This window comes from Taudactylus pleione, unplaced genomic scaffold (genome assembly GCF_031769625.1).
Source record: "Taudactylus pleione unplaced genomic scaffold, aTauple2 ptg000274l, whole genome shotgun sequence".
Lineage (NCBI taxonomy): Eukaryota > Metazoa > Chordata > Amphibia > Anura > Myobatrachidae > Taudactylus > Taudactylus pleione.
This window is the reverse complement of record NW_028284676.1, coordinates 2,280,269-2,292,048: the sequence shown is the minus strand read 5'-3', so window position 1 is coordinate 2,292,048 and position 11,780 is coordinate 2,280,269.

Below are 11,780 nucleotides of genomic sequence, written 5' to 3'. Positions count from 1 at the left end.
CCTCAGGACAATACAAGAGATTAAAGGCAGAGTAACAGCCTATTCAAAGTTGATAATTATTAATTATATGATTTGATGATACTACTATGTATCTGTGGAGAAGCAGCATGAAATGGGTTATATATGGGCCTGATTCAGAGCTGGGAATAGAGTAAGATAGAACAAGTGACTATGTATCTGGACAAACCGTGTTGCAATGCAGGGGGAAAAAATACATACAATTTTTTTTGCATGTGGGGGTCAATTCTGGCTGCTGCTGCATGCAGCCCACATATGCTGCAAAGCTTTATTTTTACACTGCAATTTAAATTTCAGTTTGGACACACCCCTCCCAAATCTAAATCTCTCTGCACATTTTACATCTGCCCCACCTGCAGGGCAGCATGGTTTTGCCTAAGATGCACAGTTACTTTCTTACTCTATTTTCAACTCTGAACCAGACCCAATGTCCGGATGAGAAATTGGTGATAGTTGGCCTTGAAAGATACAAAAGAACATGAATACCCCAGTAAAGTAAAGTAATATAGGCTGCTTGTCAAACACACCCAATCTTGGCAAAGCCCTTAATGAAGAGTGGTGCATAATGGAATTATCTTTGGGCCCTCTCACCAACCCTTTTGTTGTATATTAAAATGGACATGCACAGTTTAACAGACCAAGCACTTCAGTGACAAACACTACCATATTTGTGGTTGAAGTGCTTGGTTTGTTTGGGTCTCCACAAACCAAGCTACAGTACCAATGAGCTTAAGCAGGCTAACAGTGATATTAAGCATCATCAAATTTGGAAGATGTCATTATTACCCTCATCATCACCCTCATCACGCTTCTTAATATCATCTTCACACAATGGTAGATAAACCCCACTGGAATCCACCATTTCAGAAATCTCTGTACTTTGTAGTAATTGGTGACAAAGTTCTTCCTCATAGAATTTGTAGTTTATTTTTATGAACATCAGTCTTTCTATATTTTTTAAAGTAGCCTCCTGCGCCGATCACTCACAAGGTTTCCAGCTGTGCTAAACACATTTTCTGAGTATACACTGGAAGGTGGGAAGTTTAAGTAAACCAAAGCTAGTTTGTACAAGTGGCTTCAAATTGCCTTTTTTCCTCTCAGTATTCAAAGGGACTGAGGACCTCATTCAGAGTCGGTCTTAAGCGGCCGCTCGGTCGTAGGGGAAAGGGGCTGGATATGCAAATTAAGCGATCACAAGTTGTGGCCCTAAGATGAGATCGTTAGATGAACGCGCGAGGGTAAGAAGCGGCCGTAAGACTAAAAGCACGCCCCCTTCTTGATCGCAACACACGTCATCTCCGGGGTTATAAGGATTAATCGAGACCATCGGGACCCATCGGGCTGATTGCAGAGCTTAAGGCTGACCATACCCTCTCTTAAGCACTACGATCTAGTCAGTGTAAAAACCACCCATGTCACGTGTGCCATGACACTACTTTGTTAATTATGCACTCCCATTAAACTCCATTAGCATAGTCAGGCATGCCTTCATTCAGAAAACACCACGCCTCCATTCACAAGCACCTTCCCCTGTTACCACCCACAAACGCCTCATTCCGTCACTCAAACTAATGACCTGGCTGTGTTCAAGGAGAGAGAAATTTCCGATCGCAACAGCTAGTATGCGCATGCGCATTGCAAATCTTATGCATGTGCAGTTTAGCGAACATCGCTGGGTACGACCGAGCGGACACTTACGACCGACTCTGAATGAGGTCCTGTGTAACATACTAATTTGTACATTATCATTAAAATAATCCTCCACCATACTGTGGATGCTTACCGTATCAGATTGAGCAATGGTACAGGTGTCAATAATTGTGGGCCATTATTTCAAGCCTTCCCAGATGTCATAATGTTTCACTTTAGTGTGCTGAGTTGACTCATCACCATCACAAGGTCAGTTTTTCCTGGCAGCAGTATTTGCAGGAGAAACTAAAGCAATAGATGTTGTTGTGTCAGGTGCCACTTAGCTGACAACTTGCTCACAAGGAGCTCTTTGCATCTCATAAAATGTCAGTAGGAAAAAAAACATATTTAACTTAAACCTACAGTAGGATCAAGCAGTACATTTTGGGTGCCTAAGTGTAGTGATCCAATTGCAAGATGTTGCAAACCTTCTGTTCCTGGCAAAGCTCAAAAAGATCTTTATCCAAAATAGTTAGCAGAATCACTTCATTTCATCTCCTCCTTCAGATTCTCTAGCTGCTTTTTCAGTAGTTTAATTAAGGGTATGACCTGACTCTGGCTGACAGTGTCTGAACTCACTTCACTGGTTAAAATTTCAAATGGGTTTAGTAGCTTGCTCACTGCAAAGGTCAAATCAATTATTGTTTCCAGCTCTAATTCTGTTTAAGGTTCATACAACAGCATTATCCCATTATTCACAGTATTTTTTAAATACCAGATCTTATGTTATATTATAATTATCAATCTTTAAACATGAAGCCTCAATCACCGGCTTCAACTATCATAAATTTATAAGGGTTCAGTGTGATTTTTCAATCTTCATGTACAGCATATGCAATCATTATTGTTTTATACAGTTAATAAACAATAATTTGCTGATTACCCACTAACTATTTACCTCAGCCAGCAATTGCATAATAGTTCAAGGTGGTCAAATGGTCACCAATATTACGCAGATAATTACATTACGTATCCTGAATAAGATCTTGTTCTCTGGATGCTGCTAAAATCACAGAGGCTGTAAATAATCTGTGTCCCTATATAAATTTAAATTTTTGCAGATTAATAGTGAGTATCCTCCTAAGGGTAATTATTTTAGGTTATCTCACTTATTTTATATTGCATATCATTTAGCACTATTCATTCAGCATAGAACTTGTATATAGCAGGGGTTCAGCACACCGATCTTGTGTGCTGGTATTTGACCATGTGATCTCAGTCACAGACGATCCCAGCTCTGAATAGAGTTTTTATTGTCACACCTTGTATATATCCACATAGCATTTGCTGGCATTGCTATATTATAAAAATAATAAACAGTGATTTGCTACACTGAAAGCTCCTTTTTTATAAAGCATTTGATGCAAAACATATGTCAAATGTACTGATGTCTGACAGGCACCTACATGCTTCCTTAATATAATTGTTGGCCGAACTAAACAATTATTAGCCAGTTAGCAAATCACTCTTTATTGTTTTATATATCTTTCCCAATTCTTGGTTGCACTGTACTTTGTGTGCCAACTGAGCTATGACTTTAAAATGAACAGTTTTTTATATTCACCGTTTTTTGGGGGATATCCACAAATATTAAGGATCCCCCAAAAGTATGAAGGAGAGACCACAGCATAGTACCACCATTTCCAAAGCAACAGTAGCCTCCATAGGTTTCAGAGCTGCTAAGAATTCTGGAGTTTGGCCCCAGCAGCTCAACCCCACTTAGCCAATGTAGCTTATAGGGTACATTTTGCAGAACTTATCGGGTGTGAGTAATTGGATCGAGCCCATAGTGTGATATAAAACAAGACTTCGAATTCACACCATACAGTGTGTACAGATGTGTCCTCTTGCATCTTTGCTGCTTGTGCAGCAATCATTTGCATTTACTCATACTCTACATACATAAATATACACTTTAAATGAAGAATCAATGTTTAAAAAAAACCTTGTTCCACGTCTGCTGTTGTTACTAAAAAAAGCTTCATAAAATATAACCTCTTTAATACAATAAAGATACGATAATCTTGTTGATAAGTGGAATTGGGGAGGTACCATAGGAGGTCAACGATAGGCACCAGCGGAATGTGAGTATGGAGTTTAGACCAAAACATTATTTCTTTACAGTGACACAGAAGTACAGACAGTACTGGCGGTAACAACACAACAGCAGAGAGAAGTGGCAGAATGTGGGACCATGTAATACAGCGATAATGACAGGAATTTGTAGGTACTCAAACCCAGAGCTGCTCAGCACAGTAAAGATGGCACATCCGCGCATGCACAGTAACACCCTTGGGAGCCATTTTGGTAAAGGGTGCTGGGCTGCTTCAGTAAAGGAGCAAAGGAGCAGACAGGAAACTGTGCTGGATCTCACTCCTTGCCAACAGTAAACAGGAGAAGCCATGCAAATTTCCCACCTGCCTGGATCAATTGGGAAGAGATAGGAGACATATTTTTGCATATCCTCATAACCTCTGCAAAACAAAGACAAAATGCCTTTTTTGCACATAATTTAGTAATTTAAATATGGCCGTATGGGGAATGTCTGCAAAATGCCCATTGATGATCATACACGGGGGGTGGTTTTCTAAAATTTGGAAATTTACTAAGGTCCCGTGTTGACAGAATTGTGTTTTCTGATGGTGTATGTGATTGTTCCTACCTGTGTTTCCTGCCCAGGTTTCCCTAGCCCAGCACTCCCATACAAGCAGCCCAGGGCCAGTGCTAGGTTTGCAAGCACCCTAGGCAAAGCTTCACTCTGCTGCCCCTGCTCCCCCCCGGTTTTCTATCCACTTGTTCACTTACCTCAGATGGTCCTCTTGTCTCGTGCTGTGCTCCTCCATTCCTCATCTGTGTCTGCTCCACCTCCAGTGTACTCCTCTGACCTAACATTCTGCAGCGCTATGTTTCAGGAGCCGGCTCCTCCAGTCCAGACTTCTAGTGGCAGCATCGCTGTCGCAACTCTTGGGAAGGAAGTGAATGCTAGCCCGTACTTCAGGATTGGCAAAACATAGTATTGAGGAGCGGATTCTAATGTGCCAGCGGTATTCACCAGGGACCCCCTCAAGGAGTGTCTGACATGCAGGTCGCGGTTCCCTAAAACAGGTGGTGATGTAATCTGGAATACAGTGGTGTATGATGAAAACGTACAGACATAGTTGACAAGCCGGGTCAGAAAAAATTGGACAAGATGGTACCAGGAATCAGACAATATCAGGATCAGGCACAAAGCTATGCTCAGAACCGGAATACCAAGTGCAGTACCAGGGAGGAGACGGAATCAGGTCACGGACAAGCCAAGATCAGGAATGAGCAGCAAGATTCTCTGGCACTGTCCAGTTCTCAGAGTCTCCTATATATAGGGAGGAGCCATAGATCTGACTCCGAATGTGGCCCCTGATTAGCGCCTGTCCCTTTAAATTAAGCACAGAGCGGCGTTCGCCTCCCAGTGGGAGCCGTGGGCGCCTGCACGCTGCTGAAAGGAGGGAGTCGGGAGAGAGGACACCAGCAGCGGGCACTAGGGAATTGCCGCCTACTGCCTGCTGCTGGCCAGGACTCCAGCACTGCTGGCAGAACCGTAACTAGGCTTTTTGGTGCCCTGTGCCAGAAAGAGCATTGGCGCGCCCCTCCCCCCCTCTTGGAACTGGTGTGTGACTAAAAAGTTTTCACCTTATGCGGAGACACAAAGGGCAGAAGGCTGAATGACAGGGAGCTGGAGAGACACAAAGGACAGGAGACTGGAGAGACATGGTGCAGGAGGATGGAGAGACACAGGGCAAGAGGATTGAAAGATAGAGAGCAAGAGGCTGGAGAGACAGGCGCAGGAGGCTGGATGGGACACAGAAGGAGCAAGTCTGGTTGAACCTCTGCCATATGATAATGACAATGGGTATATTCCTACATGAACAGGCATCTTCCAGGCCATGGGATCTCCTACATGAATAGTGAATACTAACTGAATTCACCGACTGCTCAGGTAGGGACGATTTCTTCAGAGGTTCCCCGTGGCAGAGAACTCACCATATACAGTAGGTAAGGTGTATTTTTATTTAATACACACTAGTCCATAGTTTCCCCAAACTCCTCCATTTTAGTTCAGGTTTTAAAGATTATTATTATTATTATTATACTTTATTTATATGGCACCACAAGGGTTCCGCAGCACCTCACAAAGTACATTAACAAATGAGCAAACTCGTAAAACAATGACTTACAGTACAAGACAATACAGAATAAGAACATAGTTTATAAGCATTGTTGCAGCGATCATAACACTCAAAAAAGCAGCAGGGCGTCAGCTACCAAGTGTTAAGTGCCCTTGTGGAGAGTTTTGAGTAGATGATAGTATGAGTGAGGGTAGGAAAAGCACATAAGGGAAGAGGGACTTGCTCGTGAGAGCTTCCATTCTATAAGGGGAGATACAGACATGGGTGACACAGATAGGGTAGACAGTGAGGAAGAAGCATGTAAGCAGCAGGTTAGGATGAGAGCTGGAAGGATTTGAAGTAGTGAGTCTTGAGACCCTGTTTGAGGATTTGTAGAGAGGTGGAGCGTCGGAGAGGTAGAGAGTTCCAGAGAAAGGGAGCAGCACGGGCGAGGTGTTGGAGGCAGGAGTGGAAGGAAGTGATCAATAGGCATCAATTCTTGAGCACAGGTGACTTAGTCAATTTGATTTAACCATCTGGAATCAAGTTTTAATATCCTTAAAACCTGGTTATTAGAGTTTGGGAAACTCTGGTATAGACTTTTGACCCACTCTTGGGCTTCTTGAAGTGGCCTGGCAGGTGCCTTGGTCAGTTGCTGAGGAGGACATTGTCTCCTTTGCAGCGTGCAGTGTCCCCCAGCACAATACAGGACATACAGATGGGGAGACTGACAGCACAATGCAGGACAAACAGATGGGGAGACTGACAGCACAACACAGGACATACAGATGGGGAGACAGACAGCACAATGCAGGACATTAGTTTGGGGAGGGGCCCTTAAAACTTTAGCTAGTTCTAGTTACGCCCCTGGCTAGCACCTCTGAACAGTCTGGTGTCTGATTTCAAACTGGAGTCACCTCGCTGTTAATAATTGTATCCTGAACAAATGATGTCAGTTCAGCTAATGCAATAGCAAACATGTCTTTGTCACTGTTAGATTGATTTGCTTGTGCTCTTTGGAAAGAGTGCTTTCTATTATGGAACCTAGTCAAACATTCCTTATGGTATTGTGCTTCAATTGCAACTAGGTCATCTTCACTCATTTGCCCATAATTTGCTGATCTTGTAGAGCAGTAACAAATGATGCAATCTTGTCACTTGAAGTCTTAGTAGCAGCTGCATTACGTTTACCTTTTTCACCTTCACACAAGAAGCATTGTTTTTTTTATAGTTTGAAGACCTAGTAGACCCAGTAAAATGGTCAGCTGCTCATGCTTGTTCATTATATATTTGCCGGCTTCTAGCCTCAAGAAGCCAAATCAGTTTATAAGCTGTACATGTTGCCAGGCACTTCTTATGAAACTTTGGAAAGTTTTCTGTAAGTTTGTCTAGTAATGGACCTTCACTGAGAACATTGGGCCTGATTTAGAGTTGAACACTATTCTCATGTTCACGCAGTTGAGCGATTATCGGTGGTCCGGGCATGCGTCACAGCCGCATTGTGCACGCACAGCAAATAATTAGTGAGCGAGCTCTCTGTGAGCATTCACTCGGAATCGATTAATAGGAAGAGACCATTTTGTGGGTGGTTACGGGGAGTTCTGGCCAAAACGCGGGCATGTCGGTACCATTTCCTGGGCATGTACTAGCCAGCATCTGCGATCGCGCACTCAGAGAACAGCTTCTCAGTTATCCCGGCCATACTGAGTGATCATAGACTCACTGGTGGAGTCGATGTTTTCAGGACCGGCGTCCAATGCTGCTTTTGTGTACACAGGTGTGGGCAGCTGCAAGGGCACCGGTGGGCGTCTCAATACAAATTCCGCCGGCTGATGCATTAACATATTTTAGCAATTGCTAAGTGGCAAAAGTCGCAAATGTGTTCGCATTAGCGTACAACACTGAAGCAGGCCCATTGAAAGCTATTTCACCATGCAAACGTTCAGCAACTTGAATCTAGTACAATGCCAAGGTTTTATAGCCTTCTCCAGTTCTTATTAGCTGGACACTTTAGAGTTTCCTTTGTGCTTTCAACAAATAACTAGACTTTTTATAATTCAAATAAATCACCATTGTTTTTAAAGATGGCGACCATTTTTCCAATATGGCGGCCAAAATGTTTGTGCCCTACCTCAAAATGTATTCACCCATGTGTATCAATGTATTCCTGAAAGTTTCGACTTTTCTTCAAAAACTGTACAATCTTTGTTCTATCTTCCCCACTATCATCTGCTTCTGCAAACCATCTTCCTGACCTATGGATTTTCTGTTACTGGCAAGTCTGGTAATCTAAAGTCTATGCATTAAGATTTTGATAAGAAGTAGTTGCTTTCTGGAATCTGAATGCTGTGGCGTAACTTCATCCCAGGTGCCCGGAGGCAAGATAAATGTTGGTGCGCCCCCCAAAAAAAATAAAAATGTATCACCCCCCCCAGCACCTATGCCAGCCCCAGCTGCCGCTGCCCTCCCTATGCAGTTCCTTTTACACAATGCCCCCAGTAGTGGTCCCCCTATGCAGTGCCCGCCTATGTAGTGCCCCCCAGTAATGGTCCCCCTATGCAGTACCTCCAGTAGTGAGACCCCGGTAGTTGCCCCCAGTAGTGAGCCCCCTGTAGTTACCCCCTGTAGTGAGCCCCCTGTAGTTGCCCCCTGTAGTGAGCCCCCTGTAGTTGCCCCCAGTAGTTGCCCCCAGTAGTGAGCCCCCTGTAGTTGCCCCCAGTAGTGAGCCCCCTGTAGTTACCACCTGTAGTTGCCCCCTGTAGTGAGCCCCCTGTAGTTGCCCCCAGTAGTGAGCCCCCTGTAGTTGCCCCCTGTAGTTGCCCCCTGTAGTGAGCCCTCTGTAGTTGCACCCAGTAGTTACCCCCAGTAGTGAGCCCCCAGTAGTTGCCCCCAGTAGTGAGCCCCCAGTAGTGAGCCCCTTGTAGTTGCCCCCAGTAGTGAGCCCCCTGTAGTTGCCCCCAGTAGTGAGCCCCCATGACGTCACTCCCATAGTGCACTGCGGGACCCGGACGACGGAGAACATTTGAGAAAAAAAATATGCTCGGCGCAAACCGAGTCGCACGGGACTTGGTGCTCCAAGAAGGGCTATTTAGCATCACTGCTAAATAGTCAGTGTATGTACTGTACATTCAAGCCTAACCGCCCAGAATAGTATTTTTAAAAACATTGATTGTTCATTAGAAATTGTATTTTTAATTACAGTATGTATAAATGCCAATGATTATAATTGGTCACTACTACTATAAATAGAGATTCTGGCTATAGCCTGGATGAAGACTACTAAGAAGAAATGCGTCGGTGATTGAACTCTACAGGTGACAATACCCCACATCCAGATTTGAAGAATGTGGAGCTTCCCAGGACTCAGCAAGTAAGAACTTTATACAGTATGTGGCAGTATACACACCAATCCAGTGGGGGTACCTGGCTCACCCTAAAACAGCGCTATTGTATTATATGCTGTTTGTTTCTTTTGAGTGATGTGAGTAGGAAGTTTTAACACAATATATTGTTTAAGGTTTATGCACCAGATTGGATTTTTGTTTCTTTTCTCTTCCCACTCTGCTCCAATCACACACATTGGAGGTTCAGAACCATACAGAAGGCGGAACATACCCGTCTAGTTAAGAAATTCTACATTACATATTTCTTATTTTTATGTTGCCATTGCATAATAAGTGCAATTTGTGACCAACCATCATTAGGAAAAAACTGTTTGAGATATGTCTTTTCATTGAAAGATACGAGTTGACTGTAGGAGGCTTTAAAATCTTAGGAGCACCAATATTATTGTGTTTCTTGTTCTTAATATCCAGGACACAGACCTGGTCACAACAGAGAGAGACAATGAACATATGTAGGTACAGCGCATAGGTTCAACACTAGCTATCACCAGCACACAAGAGAGAGAGAGCCTAAGAAACCATGGAAAGCCAATAGGCTGAGGTCTGGAGAACCAGCCTCCTGATCACCTGAAGAACAACCTCCAGTAAGAGCAGGGAAAGAAGTGATGTTGGTTGTGATTAGGGGTGTGCACCGGCCACTTTTCGTGTTTTGTGTTTTGGTTTTGGATCTGGATCTTTCTTCGTGTTTTGGATCTGGATTGGTTTTGCCAAAACCACCCTTCCGTGTTTTGGGTTCTGGGTTTTGTGTTTTGGATCGGAATTTTTTTTTAAAAAAGCATAAAAACAGCTAAAATCACAGAATTTGTGTGTTTTTCTGCTCCTATGCTATTATTAACCTCAATAACCTTAATTTCCACTCATTTCCAGTCTATTCTGAACACCTCACACCTCACAATAGTGTTTTTATATCCAAAAGGTTGCACCGAGGTAGCTGGATGACTATGCTAAGAGATACGAGTGGGCGGCACAAACACGTGGTCCATCTAGGAGTGACACTGCAGTGGCAAACAGGATGGCAGTTTGAAAAACTAGGCCCCAAACAGTACATAATTCAAAGAAAAAAAAGAGGTGCAAGATGGAATTGTCCTTGTCCTTGGGCCCTCCCACCCACCCTTATGTTGTATAAACAGGACATGCACACTTTAACAAACCAAACATTTCAGTGCCAGGGTCTGCCACACGACTGTGGCTGAAATGATTGGTTCGTTTGGGCCCCCACAAAACAAGCTGGCAATTAATCTGTCCCTGCACAAACTGGCTCTACGGAGGCAAGATGTCGTCCTCATCCTCCTCATCCACCGATTCCTCACCCTCTTCAGTGTTGTGTACATCCTCATCCTCACAGAGTATTAATTTGTCCCCGCTGGAATCCACAACCACAGGTCCCTCTGTACGTTCTGGAGGCTGGTCTCCCTGGAAGAGTTGATAATTCATTTTATGAACATCATCTTCTCCACATTTTGTGGAAGCAACCTCCTACGCCTTTCGCTGACAAGGTTCCCGGCTGCACTAAACACTCTTTCGGAGTACACACTGGAGGGGGGGCAACTCAGGTAAAATAGAGCCAGTTTGTACAGGGACCTGCAAATTGCTTCTTTTTCCTGCCAGTACAGGTACGGACTGTCTGACATGCCTACTTGGATGCTGTCACCTTTAACAGACAGACGCACGCTTGTCGCTGCTGCTTTAAGGATGCAGGTGCGGCTACAGCCCACACATTTCACAAAGACAGAAAAAAAAGAAGAATTTTTTTATTGTTTGTGGAGCGCACTTTGAGGGTTACACCACCCTTTAACAGACAGACGCACGCTTGTCGTTGCTGCTTTAAGGATGCAGGTGCGGCTACAGCCCACACATTTCACAAAGAGAAAAAAAAGAATTTTTTATTGTTTGTGGAGCGCACTTTGAGGGTTACACCACCCTTTAACAGACAGACGCACGCTTGTCGCTGCTGCTTTGAGGATGCAAGTGCGGCTACAGCCCACACAATTCACAAAGACAAAAAAAAGAAGAATTTTTTTATTGTTTGTGGAGCGCACTTTGAGGGTTACACCACCCTTTAACAGACAGACGCACGCTTGTCGCTGCTGCTTTGAGGACAGTATCATATGCAGTGACAGTAGACTTGTCAGAAATTGTTGGCACATCCTTCAGTCCGGACCAGATGTCCAAACCGGCCCTTGACTTATGACACAGGCGCATGCTTGTTGCTGCTACTGTGTTGATGCACGTGCGGCTACATCGCACACAAGTCACAAACACATAAAAAAAATGTTTTTTATTTTTTGGAGCACTTTGAGGGTTACACCACCCTTTAACAGACAGATGCACGCTTGTTGCTGCTGCTTTGAGGATGCAAGTGCGGCTACAGCCCACACAATTCACAAAGACAGAAAAAAAAAGAAGAATTTTTTTATTGTTTGTGGAGCGCACTTTGAGGGTTACACCACCCTTTAACAGACAGACGCACGCTTGTCGCTGCTGCTTTGAGGATGCAGGTGCAGCTACAGCCCACACAATTCAC